At 29.9% G+C, this 19,217-nt stretch overlaps 1 pseudogene; it reads left to right on the plus strand.

Moving 5' to 3' along the window:
- The first annotated feature begins 7,686 nt into the window (after nucleotides 1-7,686).
- The window catches only part of LOC119686442, a 28,832-nt pseudogene continuing 17,301 nt past the window's right edge, over nucleotides 7,687-19,217 (plus strand).

Consider the following 19,217-nt stretch of genomic DNA (forward strand, 5'->3'; position numbering starts at 1 on the left):
CCCAATTCGCTTAATTTGGAAAGAAATAGAACGAATAGGCGCCCATTCACTGCTGAAGATGTTGTTACAGTCTTAAGGTCATCAACAAGATTTTGCCGAGAAAGAAATATACCTTCAGCATACAATTTTGGGGAGAGAGAAATACAAAGTAATAATTCCTTTCAATCTATTGAAAACTTAATTTTAAATGTAGAACCGGTAGGACATAGTGCAGCAGTTTGCGTATATAACAATGAAGAAAATCAGAAAAGTAATAAGCTAGATAATATGTCTGTGATTTAGTATAAACTTCGGGATAAGTTTAAAATATTTAAATCTGCCATTAATAATGGCAGATGCCATTAATAATCATTAAAATTAAAGTAAATGGCTTAGTACTGAAAATGTTACGAATCGCTCGTCCTAACCTCGTGTGTAAATGTATGACCAAAATACGTTTGTAAAGGTCAAAACCGATTGTAAAACTTTTTGAATTTTGCAATGTGATGCAAAAAGATAAGAGACTATTCGATCCATTTGTTATTGTTACTTCCGCTATAATATTAATTAATTATATTAAGGATAAATAAATATAAATTTGAAAGACATTAGCAACTTTTTTAATTTTATTATATTTCAAGCAAAAAGTCGTGACAACAAAATTCTAAATATTGATGAATAAGATTTGAATTAAAAAAATATTCCGATGATTTCTTGATCAGACTTCTTATACATTTGTAGTTTATACAAAAAAATAATCATAATTCTTAAATTAATGCGTGCAAGCGTTTTCAATAAAAAAAGTGAAACTCCAATGTTACGCACAGTAAATACAAAAGAGAAAATAAATGACTGAGCGAAAATCGCTTTACATTTGACTAGAGGTTCATTCGACTAAACTGAACCATAATTTCATACAAAGCGTGCAAATACAATCAAAGTCACGATTGCCGTTTTATATGGGCAAATGGTTCAGTAAAAAAACTGAACCGCGCATAGTAAAAGAGTAAATCAATGCATGAGAGTTTCTTACTCTTATGTAGAGGTTGGAAATAAACCAAAAACAAAGTCATTATTGCAATTTTATACTAGCAAATGGTAAAAGTAAATAAAAAAATTAAAGAAATTTGAAGTGCAAAACAATATTTAGATTTGATTCAAATATCTTTTTTTAAACGATCTTCTGAAGAAAAGGTTTTAATTCATAAAATGAATAGACCAACTCCAGATATGAAGAATTTAGTACCTGATGTAAAAATGTCGTTAAGCTTCTAATGGAGTATGGAATAAAAAATAATAATAATATATATGTATACTTCTTTGTGCAAGACTATCTATGGTTGATGGCCACACCCAGATATTTCGTAATATTATCTGATTAAGTGCAACGATTTAATTTTTGGTTTAATGTATTTAAAACGCATAAGCTCAATCTCATAATAGAACTTCATGATATTTATGCCAATGGTTACTACTAGTAAGTATATAATATGCTATACTTGCTAAAAAATAAAGATTTAAAGGTTATTCCTTTATCTGTAGCAAAAACAGTAGATCAGAATCGAGGAAATCCTACATTCATCCATTGTCAACCAATTTAAAACTAGGATCATGTTACTTTTCTATTAAATTTATGATAATTTTTATATTATTCACTGGACTCTCGTAACTTCACGCGGTCTTTTAATAAATGTGAGAATATCGGCATAAATTTTTGTCAATAATAAAAACTTCGTGATTGTTCGGTTTGACAACTATGAAATAAAGTTAACCCATATTGGTTGGTCTGTCAAATGTTTAAAAAAATCCGCTATTTTATTCGTCTATTTTAAAAATGGACAAGCCTTCCATTATTATTAGCCTATTAATAATACATATACATTATAAGATCTTCAATACCTTCTAAATATATCGATACGAGTGTCAAAGTATCATATTGTAGTTATTTATGTAAAGCAAGAGTGAAGTTAGTCCTAAACGCAGCCAGAAAGAGATCTGATGAGTTTTTTATATAGAAACTGATAAACAAATTAATCAAATATTAATAAAATAATTTTTAATGCTTTACTAAAAAATATATCATTCGGGAATCTGGGTTTAAAAACTGCACTCGGCTGTCTATACTTCATCTATCACGTATACATATATTACAACAATAATAAAAAGCAAAAATATCAGCAATAGTAATGTAATGTAATGTTGAGCCTATTCCGAGTGTTAGTGAATCTGGGCACTTTTACTCTTTGATTGCTGGAGGGTTTCAGCAGAGTCCCGCCCATCTCACTGACTAATTTGAGTATTCCTCATAGTCTTCGTGATTATTCAATGACTGATCTAAGATCTGCGTACCGCCCCGCGCGATTAGTGATTACTCTGAGATTAGATAGTGCCAAGTAGTATACATACCGATATGTTTGCTTCTTCAATCAACTCGATATTTACTTCATACATGCACAAACTCCTACATAACAACAACAACAGAATGTTAGACGTTAACAGCGGCAGCGAAGGAATAGCAGAAAGTTGGAAATGTGCTGTTAAAAGCGTGAGTGACATAAAAATTTTCTGTAGAAAACCACACCAAAAATATGTTAGATGTTAAAATATGCTTGTGATGTCAGTAAACCATATTATTAATTGTGATATTGATTTCATAAATTTCGTACACATATGTATATATGCATATGTAGTTCGAATTGATGGATGATTCACTTTAGTACTTTGAAGTTTAACATCCATGAAATAATAGAATTACCAACCACTTTTGACGTGATGGCAACAAGACTATGCTATAATGAAAGTGTGGAAGAACTTCTTTGAAAACTGAAGGAAGTTAATTTGCGGCTGAAATTCATTAAGTTCTCTCTTAAACAAATTAAAGCATATTGTCGTAACACAGATAACAGAGACAAAAGTAAAAGTTTACCTCTAATATAAATACAAACGGGGAAATAATAAGCCTCTGTTGGAGTGTTATTTATTAAAATATATTATAAAATATATGAATTATATAAAATATAAAAATTATAATCAAACATAAACATGGGATATCCATCCAAAATCTGCATTATCCTTCCATGCATTCTACCACTTGGAAAGTTAGGTTTAGCTCTGTTAAAAATGCAGTAACGATAAGCAACTTAATTACATTAAACGATTTAAAGTCACTAATCTGAAATTATAAATAAATCCCACACATATCTCGTTTGTCATCAAACTTCATATGATAAAGTTTTATTTTCCTGCAAGTGCCACTTTATCAAAATCATCCGGAATGTGACTAGTAAAAGTTTTGTTTAGGCATAATCTACTCAGTATTAAGTCTCAACGGCTTTGTGCTTTATTCCTTTTATCGGTCGGGTATTAACTTGTCATTATTGACTGCACTAGCTACAAACACAAAATTTTGGATCATCATCATTGCAATGCTGTCCTTTATTCTACTACTACATTTAATAAATATCTGTTATTTGTAAAACGTAGGCGTCTCACTCTACCTCTCTTTGACATCAAAAGACACAAATCATTCTCCCTTTTCTAATTTTGCTATTTAATCACGGATATAGTATTGACTTACTTATTGCTGTCCTTCTCTCCTAATGGAATATCAACGATTCCTTTAAACTTTATGCTGTTGCCTGCTTCTCTCGTAATTTGATTTCAGTAGTATTGTGCATTCTTAAACTCCTGGTCCACGGGTTTTCACCGTGTCTTAGCTGGCGCTCCATGCCGACGACTAACTTGTGGATGCCAACGTAGGGTTTGTTTTGTTATACAGAAATCTGCTTTCCTAAGCATGTGGCAAATCCACTTCTAGTTTTTCCACATTTCGCATCCGTAAAACAACGTTGACTTGACGTTAGAGTTAAATATTCGAAGCTTAGGACGGGTACTTATTTGGTTAGATTTCCACACATTGTTTAACTGCCCGAATGCTGACTTGGCTTTACTCAGCCGAACCGTAAAGTTTTCTTCAGCATCACTTTTATTCGTGGTGATATAGTTAACGGCTTAATAGGATCTATTCTTTAGGCTTCCGATCCTTATCCTAATATTTGTCATTGCTTATAAGTAAGAAAAAATTTGGATACCGCTATATGTTACTTGTTATTTTTGATATTAAAATATGACAATAGTCCTTCTAATAGTGTCCTTCTAGTTTGCTGAATATGCTAACAAAGAATGGAATTCACAAGTAAATCACAAAAGACCACTCCATCCATAGAAAGTTCATCCAACACATCTAATTACCAATTTTTTATGTGAAACTAAAGATATAAATGTTGAAGATATGTGGTTTCAATAGGATGACGTCGCATATTACTTATTTAGAACTTATAATTTTACGTAATCGCGATGTGAATTGGCTATCAAGATCTGTGATTTGTCAGCACTGTATTGAAATGAAGCTGTGTTATGTCCGACCTATTGCCAGCTATGTGTCCACAAGTAATTAAAAACCAACATTAAAAGCATCTACTACTGTAAGATGTGCAGTGGAAGAATATCATTTGAATATTATTGCAATTACATCTAATTGCACGGTGTGGGATCTAAATTATGGGATTTGTCACCATTGAATTATTTCCTTTGGAAACGAGCAAACGTCACTTTATGGTCGAGCTCTTGCTAGACATTGAAAATGACTTCAAAGGATCATGTTATATACATATCTAGCGGAGGATATTTGAATGATGTATTTCATACGTAATTGTAACGTTCAAGCATTACATTCAAATTTTTGTCGATCGACACCTTAATCGTAAGTCTATTTCATTTTCCTTTACTTCCGGCAGCATAAATTGGATGCTTCTGTATGTTCAAGTATATGCAATGCGTCAATCTTATTATAATATATCACTTAATGAAACGCATTCATTTGCTAAATGCGAATTTGGTCCATTTTAAAATTTTTATTATATGTTGGCGAATTTAACAAAAATAATTAAAATTTGCTCATATAACAAAAAAATGTTAAATTGTCTTTTAATAGGTAGATATCACTCTAAATCGCTCATTCAGTTAATAAAGCACGTTTGAAAACTTCAGTCCTTAATATAATTTCAACACATTTAAATACTTAAAATCGTGCCAATTCATTTATTTTAAAATTTAAGGTATTTCTTATTATTTAAAACATGATCTCTCATCAAATCGCTGATATTTTGATTATATCACGTACGTGAACCGATGTATTCTTTCTCTTGCTCCAGTTGAACATATCAAACCCACGAGTGTCATCTTTGCTTTGTATCCCTTGATAAAGCAGAAGTAATTTAATGATCTACAAGTTCTATTCTTTTCGTTGGAGTTGAAATGTAGCCAGTATTATTGTTGCTCGTATGAGTTGCTCTATGCAGTCAGACAGACTTAATGCACTTGGGTTATTCTCAATTGTTGAATCACAGTTATACAACAGGAAATCAATTGTGATCAAATTTTTGCCGCTTTCACATGTGCCAGAGCAATGACAAAAAATTCTATTAAACATTGTTTATATTTTAGTACAATTTTTTTAAATATAATACCATATATAGTTTATCACTTTCGTTCTATATCTGGCTATCTGATATTGTTGAGATTCGATGCTGTTAAGGCTGAGCATTGTATTTAAAGGATTTTAACTATGAGGTTAACAAACTGTATTATTCTGTACTATTAAGAGAAGATAGTCGAATGCTTTAGTAGTCGCATATAAAAAAAGTTCTGTTTATCATTTATTTAAAAAAAAAACATTATAAACAAGTCGCAGGCTAATACCCAACGATCAATTAAGATACAGTAGTTGACGACTCACACTAAGTAAAGGAAAAGGACTCAAATCAGATAAATATGGCGGATAATTGATAAGAATGATATCTTTTTTGGTAAAGAAATCATATCCTATGTTGGCTTTGTGTGAAAGTGCATTACTTATAACCAAAACCTACTGTCTGATTCTTGGTATTTTGGGTAAACACGTACCTCATAATACCCCTCATAATATTATGTACTCACCGTCTGATATACTCAATGTGAACAATTACCTTTAAAACGAAGTAAAATGCATAAAATGTCAAAGCATCTCAAGTATGTGAATAAAATATGCATTATCCAGCTATTATAATTCACTCATAGATATCGTTGCGTTAAGAATTTGCATTTATGTATGCCACATGATATACATACATATGTACATATGTATATAGTATGATTTCATAGGTCAGTGGTGTTATTAGGCGTCGGCTACCGTTGATGGTCTCTTCCCCAGAATTGGCTCGTAAAAACGATTTATATATTAATTTATTTAGTCGGAAAAAATTATTCTATCTTTTAAAAACTAATTATTATATTAAATTTCGCTACAATATGTTATAATTGTAAATTGCAAAAGAGTTTTTAATATATAATACCAATAAATGATAAATGATTTTCAAGTAAATAAAAAATTTAAAAGATGGGAATTTCCCGAATTGACGTTATGTGAAGTAAATTCTTTTTTCATTTATAATAATTTTTTTAGCAATTATATATGTATGTGTTTTCTTACATGACCTGCATGTGTTAGTAAATAATTCAACTTATATAGTGATTTCTTATTAACTGCGAGAAATGAGAGGCCTTAGAGATTTTTTGCAAATCTTTATAAATCTCTGTACATCTCTACTGAGGTATTTGCAAACTACCATCTTTATAGATGTATAGGTTCTACTTGAATTTCCAAAGATGAAGATTGATATAAAATATTGTTAACTATAAATAAAATATAATTCAGCTATATCAACTTTATAGTTTTAATTGCAGATTTACTTTTGACTTTGTTTGTAGTGTGGATTACAAAATATCGTTTCGTTTCCTTTTATTGATCAGAGAAAACTTCATTACTTTCGATTATTTGTAAAGCTAAATTCATGCAGATTCATTCGACTTAAAATATTAAAGCTGATGTAGATTAAGCGTTGAAAAAATACTATTCGTATATATTTCAAATGGTTTTATTTTAAAATGCTGAATATAAAAATTACTTTGTTATGCAGTTTTATAGATGGCAATTAAAATTTTAAATTTTACTATACAAAAATATAGTTAGGTATTCTTTATATATAAGTTAATTTTTTTATATTCTTAAATAATTATTTAATTAATATTTGACCTAAAACACTATAAGTAAAATAGGTAAATATGCATTTGTTTATATTATGCTATTATTTGTATGATATCTAAAACAAATTTATATCGATTATTTAAAAGTGAAATGAAGTGGTAACTTTGGCTCACGCGGAACGAAATGAAATGAAATTTTTTGATATCGTTTCTTTCATTCCAATTCTCGGTTTTTATTTGAAGTAGGGAGTGGAATAAAACAGTAAGTGGTATGCAGTAGTCTCGTTTGTATTTCTGATGCGTTTGGTGGATTCTCGTGCGTTGTTTTGTTGTGGTGTATTTAAGGAGTTTCTTCCATATTATTGCTAAAATACGCAGAAAGTGTATAACAGAAAATTTTGTCTAATAAATACTGCTTTTAATATAAATAAAGTTGTGTCTAATTGATCAAAATACGGTAGAATTCTTAAAGAAATACGTAATAAATAAAAGTGGCGTCCTGTTTAAAAAGTATTTTTTTGAATCTAGTATATAAAAGGAGAAAAATATTAAAGTGAGAAATTCATAGAAAAAATAACACACTCAAGTGAATATATATTTTGGATTCATTTTTAATGAAACATTGGTGAATTAATTCAATAAAATTTGGTTAAAATTTTAAAGGTACGTTAATGATGTTTATAAACGTTTTACCTTTAAAATTGAAAAGTCTGTTCACTGCAACGTCGACAAGTAATTTGTTTGAATTTTTCCGTATAACCTGATTTAGCATTAAATAAATAAACATTTTCGATATCAAATTGAACTGAATAGATTATTACAATCTTTTTTCAATCAATAAATTTTTCATTTTAACGATTAAATGTTATACGGCGATGCATTTCGACAAATGGTGTATGGTGTATAGTGTATCTCACTGCTATTACTTGCTTCTTCTTCATATAAATAAATTATTAGTATACCCAACCTTCGTGACGTATGTTGTACCAACCAATTTTTCACTATAAATTTTTACTGAAGTCCTCGTGTATTGGTATTGGTGTGTACTTAGAAATGTGTGTGCTTCTGTTGCGTTGCATTGTTTGTTCTCTTTTAGTTCTGTATGTGTGTACGCCTTTATAAAATTTTAACTGTCCATGTTAGTTCGTTCGTAAGGAACACAAAAAAAAAAAAAATTACAGCAACAGTAAATATTTGTGGAAAAAATTAAGAAAGGTTAATTCCCATTTAATTTTTTGGAATGCAACAAGAGATAACAATTAAATATTTGAGCATATCAACGAAACTTTGTGCTCCACTATATGATAAATCTTATATTATTAAATAAAAATTTAAAATGTTATGTTTTAGTAAATATGAAAGCCGATACTAAAACACAGGTAGATTTCATCTGAAGTATATTATAAAAACAAAAAAAAAAACAATAAACGACGACAAATGAAATAACTACAAGCATTCATAAAGAAATATATAACCCAAAATCGAAGTAACCATTTGCGTTTTTTACATATAAAAAATGTTAATTGCCTTTTCAACATACAAAATAGTTGCACTAAGATTAGCATCGATGTTTTGAAATGTATTTATTTTTTTTTGGTAATAAACATACAGGTTTTTTTTTCTAGGCAGTCCGTATAATCAGCCAAACTTTTTTCTTCACGTAAGATTCCTTGGTATGCGTTTTTATATACATTAACTTCAGTCTATATGCTTCTATCCTAATTATTTCTACCTATTGCACCGCTACGGAAAAAATTGCTGAGCTGAATGCAGTCATTGTAGTTATTAAACGTCAGCAGTTCAGTTCTGCCCAATTTTATAATAAAATATTTTTTTTTTATATCCACACATCTCGATAATAAAAATAATAAGACAATACTGTGGCTAAATCACCACTGGAGAGAAAATACATTAATTTATCTTAATTCTCTAGAGTCAAGAGATAAAGTAGAGCGTTAGAGAGAGATCTAAAATTTATTTTTCTTTAATAAAATATTTTTTTTTATATTTACACATCTCGCTAATATAAACAATATGATAATACTCTGGCTAAATCCCCACTCAGTTCTCAAGGGTCAAGAGATAAAGTAGAGCATTAGAGAGAGATCTAAAATTTATTTTTCTTTAAACAATAGTCTATCTATACATATACTACTTGAAGCTTAAAGTTTCAAAATTAAGTCTGGTTCACATATAATAAAGTATAATTATAGTATAATTTTAATATATTATATAATATAGTATAATTTTATTGACAAACTCGAATCTTATATCACGCTTTTATTATCATAAGGTAGTCAATAATTTATATATGGATATGGATTATATACCAATTTTGATTAAACTGATTAATTGAAAACAGTAAACACGACTACATACAAAGGATAGCAAATGGAAAAGAACAAAACAAACTTTAGAAATTTTCAAATCGAAAGTATTGTTAGGATAAAGTCAATCCAACATATAATATACAATTGTTATACCAACAGTCACACACAGGTATAATGCAAAACGTGGACTCTAAAGAAGTACAGATACAAGATAAAGTAACAATAAATATATTCGGTCCCGAAAATGACAGCATTATCATGTCTATTAGAAAATCGTGAGATTCATTACGTTAGGCTGGATTCATAGTAGCAAAAAAGCTGTTGTTGACAAGTGGTCATAATCTATAAAGTTTTAAAGACATGACCTTAAGATCAGTCGAGAATCATCTGTTGGATTAATGGTGAAGTATGTGATTTATCGTAGAGTATTAAAGAATGCATGGAAGCATATAGTTAATAAACCTTAAGATTCTTAAAAGCCATAAGATGATGCTTATAATTAACCAATTTGACTTACAGCAATTATTTGCTTTTAAAAAAAAGTAAAACCAACTTAATTTAAATGACAATTATTATTTCAACTGCACTACTACTTCATTATGTATTACAAAATTCCTACACATATAGTGATATAGTGATCTACAATAACCGTTATATAAAAATTTGCTAAAGAAGTCCGCAGTATGAAGTTCTCGTTTAGTGAGCCTTGTTCTAAGGGACCATGATCAGTATCTGTATAGAAGAGTAACGAAGAAATGTTGAAATCAAAACAACTGCCCTTCAGCATAGAAGGGCTTTTGACTAATTCTATACCTGACTGTCTAGACTAATAACGCAGGAATAACAAAGAATGACATTTTAGAGATTGAGAATATTAAAATTTGTGACCTATTTCGCATTTATTATGTTATTTGACACATAGATTATACATATATTGGAAAGAATTTGTCGTCGATTGTTAAAATCGATGCAAATCTGTCAAAATCTTATTATTCAAATTATTTTAGATCGTATTATTTCTGTACATTTGTATCTATTTCTTATTAAAGAACGAAATATTGGGCCCATATTTTCCAACCATAAATATAAACATCTGTATATTTTGTCTCAAGTATATTTGTAGCATACAAAATCTTTTAAACATTCTATATTTGTGATTGAAATAACTATTAATGTTAAACGATTATACCTATAGATTTTTATTTAAGACCCTAACAATATATAGGTAAGTTGAAATATGACCGGTCTAAAAATATATCAAATACAAATGCATATTTCCGGAGAAGAGAAAGGTTTAAAGTGTCAAATGTAGTCAACGCGGGAAGTGATTGACCTTATCTACACATATAATTGCCACTAGATGGCCTCACTACATATATATAATTTTAAATCCTATTTGTTTTCGAACGTATCGTTTATCATTTAATTCATGAATTTAATGCATTTATATATATATGTGTATTTCAAAATATATATTTATATATATTTCATAGTTCTGTTGTATGTTTAATTTATTAGTGGACTAGATCTGCTTGGATTAACATACGTATTTCTATGCAAAGTTTAATTTAATGCGCTGAAGAGCTTAGAAGCTAATTTGTCAATAAAAAGAGAGACGACATCACTAGTTATATTTGTGCCAAACAGATCAAACAGATCGGGAATATATATATTTTATAAGATTTAGACAAACTTCACATACATTAATTTACAATATATAATTCAGAATAGTAAAGAGTATACAAATGTTTATTTAGCTTTGATCTTGAGAATTTATTAAAAAGTGTTTGTTTGAAATTAGAACGGTACTTTTATATAGTATCTATATATTCAGAATCTAGTACAAATAAAAGGTTTTCGTAATACTGTAGGTAACAAATTCTTCTTTTCTTCTTCTCTTAAAAGCATGTATTTACATACCGCGTGTTTCAGTATGAAAGTTTGTATTATTAAAATTTAGAATATTTGGTAGCGTACTGGTCATGTAGCGGGTCTGGAATAGAATCTCCACACAACAACAACAACATATATAACTAAATTAACTAAAAAATAAATGCTCTCATTTCTCATGAAAATTGTCAGTACATTTTTAACTTTTCATTCGTGATGTGACAAATGCAACATGGTATTACAGTGATTATGGAAGAAAGGCCCTCCCTAGTCTATTGTACCTAATACTTTCTTAAAAACTGCTTGCCAGTTTATTATTTATCTTTACGTTGAAAGTGAACACCTTAACCCCTACGTTTTAATTTTAAATATTCGAAAAGATACAAGTATTACTAATTTTAGTAACTTGTCTCTACTTAGTATACTATATGCATGGTTAATATATGAATGTGTAAGACTGCAATAAAACCACGCCAAAAAGTTCTACTTGGCCAACGCTAGAGTTAATTGATCATTGATGTTATTCACGGTTCATCGAACAATGATGGCAAAGTTCAATCAAATGAGCGTAAATGATTGACTTCATTCACAACATCTGATAACTAATTTTTATTGATTTCTTCCAATATATAAAAATAAAATATTAATTAAATAAAATTATTAATTTAAACATGTAAGTAATACATACTTACTTAGTACTTAGTTATATCTTGAACGTTTCCATTACTGAATTAATTAGGAATGTATCTTAAACAATAGCATCATTAGCACGAGTACGTCAAGTCTAAGTGCAGACGTGACTGTAAAAATTATTGCTCGTACAAAGTTTGTTCGAATAATTTTCACATTAAACATTATAAATGATTTTGAAAATAAATAAAATTTTATAGTTGTAATAGTAAATATTTAATTTATATTTATTGTAATAACAACAGAATATTTAAAAACTGCTTAGCTAGATGTATTTTAGTGGGAATAAAACATGCCATAAGAAATTCCATTGTAATTATTGATTTGCTCGGCACAAGATTTAACGATATTAACATATATTCGGGCTATAAAATAAAATACGCATCGTTAATGATAGAGCCCATCATGTGACACTGCATATCACAACTATGCCTACACACAATCTTTTGATAGAGTTTTGGCTGTTGATTGAAGATACAAAATTATACAGCGGAGAAATACCAAACTCTGTTGCCTGTTAAGTAAGATATTATACATGTAGCTTTTAGTGTATATACTCGTACCTATAGTGAATAATAAAGTAAAATATGAAAAAGTATCTGTGCCTTTGCCAAACACACTTTTTCACACAGAAATTTTGAGAATTCATTAACGAAACTTTTCTAGAGTGGAGCCATGCACTTATATGGCCGCTGAACTGAAACCAAAATTGACCGGAAAATTTTCGACTGTGATATTTGGTATAAATTTAAATCTTTCTCGGTTTGGTAGTCAACTGATAAATTTTACCCGTTAAACCAATAACATATGAGTTACAAAACTTATAATCAAACTGTGTGGTATTATATTAACAAATGAAGTAATTATATCTGCTATCTATCTATCTAAATAACTTCTATCTAAATATCCATAATTTTTAAATCTAAATCAATCTAAATGAAATTTAACAAAATTACTAATTTATTTAAATAATAATTAAATACTATTACTTGATCAGAGCTTCTGTATATTATTGACACTGATTTTAAGGAAGAAACACGTAAACACCTGTTATGCCACTGTCTTATAACATATAGATCCAGATTCAGGAATTTGAATGCGCCATTTTTCCACTTATTTTACAGCATGTACAGCACCAAATTCTAATGTCAAGGCTACGATGAATGAAGAATCAAAACAAGTTTCTGGCTAATTTAGAATGTTCGACTTTCTTCCAGCTTACTATACATTGTGACCGAAAAGTTTCCGGTCATAAATAAATAAAACGCAAAATTCTTAATCTTCATCAATATTTATTTTATCTCCTTCAAAATATGCTCCATTAGAAGCGATACACAAATGCAAACGTTCTTCCAATCATCAAAACATTTTATAGGCGCTTTCCGGTATGGCTTTGAGTTCCCTCTGCGAATTCTGTTTTACGTCTTCTATGGATTCAAAACGCGTTCCTCTGAGTGGTAATTTGAGGTTGGGAAACAGGAAAAAGTCACACGGTGCAAGATCAGGTGAATACGGTGGCTGTTCGATGGTATTTATTGAATGTTTGGCCTTAAAATCGTTGATAATGTTGAACAAATTGAGGTGAATCGGAACAAGCCGGGCGTTGACACGTCGCATACACAAATTGTCCACCAAAATCAAACGAGCCATCTCACGACCGATGCCTAGCTCTCGTGCTATCTCTCTAACACTCACATGAGGATTTTTGAACACGATTTCCTTTGCCTTTTCAATGTTTTCGTCGGTGGTAGAGGTCGAAGGTCGTCCAGAACGCGGCATGTCTTCGACGGTCGTACGACAGTCCTGAAAGGCTTTGTACCACTCATAAACTTGAGTTTTCGATAAAACTGATTCCCCATAAGCCTTTTGTAGCATTCGCAACGATTCTGCACACGAAATTTCGTTCGAAAAACAAAATTTGATGCAAACTCTTTGTTCAATATTTTTTTCCATTGTTTTTTTCGCAACGCACTACTGAGGTGAACTGGTTTCAACAGCTGCCGTAAACGAACTGTCTGACAGATCGCGCTCATTTTTGGCATAGTAATTAAGGACAGTGCTGCCAAACTACATAAACTTAAAATATCGAAAAATATACAGCGCGCGAATTTTAAATGAGAACCTCCGAAAACCTTTCGGTCACAATGTATATACTATGGCAAATACCATTAGAATTAACTAAAATAACTGCTTTTATGTGACAGTTTTGCGATATAGTCAACAGATTTTTATTATTTCAACAAGTGAATTGAAAATATATTTATTTATTGTAAATAATCAGAATCCTTGAAATGACGGGAGTGATCGGCGTATACAATTGTTACATTCAAGTAAAACTGCATCAATCTGACAAGTCTTTGAATTTAGCTAAGTCCCTAGTTTTGCAAGAAAAGGTGCTGCTCTAAAGATGTTTCTATTTTCTATTGGCCAAAGATACATAATACATATACTATTACAAAGAAAGTAAACCACGGATTTCTCCCACTCCTCAGAGTCACAATCATGATAAAAGTCAATAGCCAATCAGCACTCATACCTTAATGTTAAGCAGGTTCTACTTTACTTGAAACAGTTGACTCGTATGTTTTTTGTTTTTTTTGAACCAAGTAAATCTTGAGGTCAGAAATTTTCATTTGCCCACTGCTCATCTTTTTTTTTTATCTATACTCAGATATTTTTGTTTAATTGCGTTACAATTGGGATGCAAATTTTTGAGAAATTAATATAAGAAAGCAGTGTATCTGCCTTGGCAAGGTCAACTAAACTGCAGTTTCCTGAGATGTGTCTGTCTTCAGGTACCCGTGGGAGTTGGACTCTAATATGTTTGACTAGTTCATTAAGAGAAGTCCGGCATTTACGACCTGTTAAGGATGTGGTTATAATGGCTATCAGAGATTTGATGATTTCAGCTTAACTGTCCGAGAAAATGGCGATATCTCTCTTTCTTTGTTAATAATGTAGAAAATATATACCATTTTAGCATACATATTCTCCATGATAAAGATAGCTCTCGGGAACTTATTACTTTTTTCAATTCTTTAAGAGTGGTTTTTGTCTGTGTTCGATTTATACGCTTACTTTTCACTGTCCATTAATGAAGCAATGCTTAGTTTGATGAAGTGATAAACAACAATCCAGTCAAGGCGTAAAGAGGGGTTTTGAAACTCCTCGAGTTAAGAAAGAGTAAAAGTGCTCAAGTGCACTGGCTCAAATAGCTTCAACATAATATTTGTTGTTAATTTTACTTCAAAATATATTAATTAAATAAAATGTATGATAAGTGAGAAATTCCCTTCTTTTGGTTTAGATTGAATAAAGTATATAGATATGCTTGAGTTATTCCCTTCAATATATAATAAAAATTTTTCACCTGTCAGACTTTAATACGTTCAATTTTGTTGTGACATAGGAGAGAGAGCATGCATCTTTTAGGAGTTTGATGTAAATACATAATCATGATTTTTTATAAGTGCTCTTACTTAATTTCAGACATGAGTTGGAAAACATCAATTGAAGTGAACAACACACAAATCTGAGGCGATTCAATCTTTTCATCAAATTAAATCTCATTATTCAACATAATTGAACATTCTTTACCGAAATATGCTTCATTCAATGAACACAAATCTTTTTATAAAGTGACTTTTGACTTTCCGCCCCACGTTTCCTAAAAAAAATTAATGCATGTACGTCAAAACTAAATTCATGCAAAATTCTTATAAATTATACAAAAGTGAAAGCTTCTCAATCTGTTATTACTACTATATATCGCTAATATATAAACATATATGCTATACATATTTTAAAGACTTTTAGTAAAACATTTCTTATAGTTATAGAAATAGTTGCTTTTTAAAAATTTAATAATATTAATTATAAATGAATTAGTAAAGCAGTAGATACTTTTGTTCTCAACAACAAAATGTATCTAAACAACAATTGAAAGAAGTCTGTAACTTATGAAGAACGAACTTCCAATTCTGAAGTATATTATGCTGGCTCACTGGCTTATGTATCTCAAATGTTTAACCAATACTTCGGAACGCAACACTTAAGAGATTAAGTAGAGTAGATAATACATAAAATTGATATCAGTGCATAGAAATAATTTCATAAGTTATGCTTTCTGATATTTTTACATGTTCATGTAAAAATAAATGTTCGAGCACTTCGGAATATTTCTGAATAGTGTTCGCTGGATAATAGTGTTTTCTGATAAGTAAGCTTGTGGTACGAAGGTATTTAAAATCAAAATTATCCAATTTCGTTATTCACTTCACTCAAAATTTTCGGCGTTTTACCTCTGCTTCTCATTTTACTTTTAAATAAGCAAAACGGAGTGATTGGAATTCAACTTCCGGATTGGTTCTTCTCTATTTTTTTTATAGTGATTAAAGTATATAAATAAAGTATGTGCATATGTAAAGTATGTAATAAAGTTTTCTATAAAAATGCTTTTCTGTGCGTACTGCGTAAATTTTACACTTCAAAAATGTATCTTTAAAAATACGAATTAAGATTGTGGCATTTGTTTATGTATAAAAACACATCAGATACAAATATATTTGTTTATTGATTGTAAGTACAATCATCATAAATTTGTTTAATTGACAAAGTGGAACTGTAATACGATCGTCCCATCTAATTCTCTGTACGTACTGGTGTACTAACGTTAAATGGTTTACATGATTCCTATAAGTCTCGTTACATTACATACATACCACTGAGTTACTTCAATCTGTTACTACGAGTAGTCGTACTTAAGCAGTTTTGCGGCTGTTTACCCAACTGTCATTTTTGAGTTCGTTATCTTAATTCACGTAGTCTTGCCATGGTAATTGTTGAGTTCCTTTTTTATATTTTATTGTGTTCTACATTGTCTTCAACCCTTTTCAGATTTGTTTGTTGAGGTAAAAGACACTAATAAATATATTTTTTAAAATTACATTAATTGCTTTCAGAAATATTTTATGACAATTAGTGATTAGTGCAACTTTTAAATGCATCAATGTTTTGTTGTATTTAATTTAATGAATTCAAAGAATTTCTGCAGTGTCTTCCAAGTAAAAATTTTTGCTATTCAGGAAGCACTCGAAATACAGCAGAGGAATGTAGACACGACTACACCTAAGACGGATTGCTTCTGATAGTCTGGCAAATAACAAAGCGTTCAATTTCTATGAATTCAATTGCAATGTCAAACATCAAATGCCGCAAATCTCTAAATTAGATAAATTAGCAGTGCTAAAATTATATAATTTGGGTACTGGGCACCCAGATATTCTCTTTAAATAAAGAGGAAAATCTGTTTAAAATCCAGAAACAAAAATAACAGATTGGTGTTGCTTTAGTGTAAAAATATGGTTAAAAATTGGTTTCTTAATAGATGAACGATGAAATTGGGTAACGATATGTTCACACTCAAAAGAATCTGATCACAGGAAGTATTTTAATGCGAAAAGAAGATAGTGTCACAACACACTATCAGAAAAAAGCAATCAAGTGTCCGTTACCTTCTCCTTCTGTCCATATAAGAAAAAAATGCTTATATTAGTTTACTATCAGCTAAAAAATATTTTTCTAAAAATGGTTTTCTAATAAGAATATTACAATTTGTAATGTCGACGTAACGGTAGTTGACAAATTAGATTAAAGATACTATTGAGATCATGTGGAATCACAATGGAGTATTCTCAATTTTTCGGTTTTTAAATATATATTTATCTATACTAAACCGTATTGTGGTTTTTTTAATATTTTATAAATAGATCTGTAACTTAGCCACAGTGTTGTTATGGTTTATTTAGTTAATGATTCATTCAGGTACTGTAATCGTTTCTGTAGCGTAGAAGTTTTAATATAAATATTGCAAAGGACTTATGTCGGGAACTTACGGGATATATACAAGCAACTTGTTGAGCACAACTAGTTCGTAATATAAGTGTCTGCAAAGTAGTCAGTATCATGTGTAAACATCCTTCTAATAAAAACAACAAAAGCTATGTTATCGTTCAATCAAAAGAACTACAGATTTCTAGTCGATAGTTAAACCAAACATACGCGCACATACCAGCATTGACAAATGTGTAAAATTCTTTGGAACTACCAGTTCCAGTTCCAAAATTTCTCTTAAATTTCGCTAATTACACACACATATCTTTAACTATGTGTAGTATCACTAACAGTTATTAGTGATTCTAGACTGGTATTGCTATAGATTGGATTCTTTAAGGTTTATGCACGATAGTCGCCAACTAGCTTTACTTAACTTCCTATATTTTATCTAAAAAACTCATCATTCTGTTTTAATGCCCGTAATTCTGTGCCATGTAATAGCACACGTAGTTGGAACAGGAGTTCTGCATCCTAGCTCCTAGCAGCAACTGCTCGAATTTTCAGATTGATGTCGTTGCTATTACATATATTGAATGTTTCAATGTCAATAGAGCGTTACAAGGATTGGCGATCATTGTTTAAACATATTTGAATCGGCATATTTATACGCCTTATAATAATACTGAGGTTAGTAGTTGGAATCAATAGAATCTATTAAAAGTATTTTTAAAGCAATATAGACATGCAAAAGACAAAAATATTCGGCATATATTCAAATGCTAGGTATGTTTGCGAAATATGCTCTGCAGTTTAGGGATATGATAATTTGTAAGGACTCTTGGAATTGTCATGTTAGATTTTGTGGAGATGGTGAGTGCCTAAGTAATACCTGATTTAATTATTTAAGTAAATTATGGAAGATTTTTATTATCTTTGATTATATTTAAATTTTCATGGAGAAAGAATCTAATTATATTCAACAAAGTTTGGAATATCTTAGTAATCCGGTAAACCATATGTGAGCTTTTAAAGTAATCCTAATTTATCAGAAAGATTATGTGTATTTGCATATTTCATTCATTTTTTTTCCTTTTATTTGAAAATTTATTCATGTGTTTATGAATTCTAATAATTGATTTTCTTTGAATATATTTGTGAATATTTTATTTATATTAAGTGGTTGCAGTAGAGCAGAATTTTTGTATCTCATTGAAACAGATGCTTCTTCGAGTAAGTATTTAACAAAAATTCTCGGAGTTTTGATCGAAATGCTTACTATCTGAAAATAAATTCAAAGAAACTTGGCAGACATCTGCGGTCATCAAATAATTGAATTGTGGAATAGTGTTTTTTGAACTTTCAAAAATGTGTAGTGAATTGAAATTACGAGTATTAACTCAAAAACAATAT

This window comes from Teleopsis dalmanni, chromosome 2, assembly GCF_002237135.1.
Source record: "Teleopsis dalmanni isolate 2A chromosome 2, ASM223713v2, whole genome shotgun sequence".
NCBI lineage: Eukaryota > Metazoa > Arthropoda > Insecta > Diptera > Diopsidae > Teleopsis > Teleopsis dalmanni.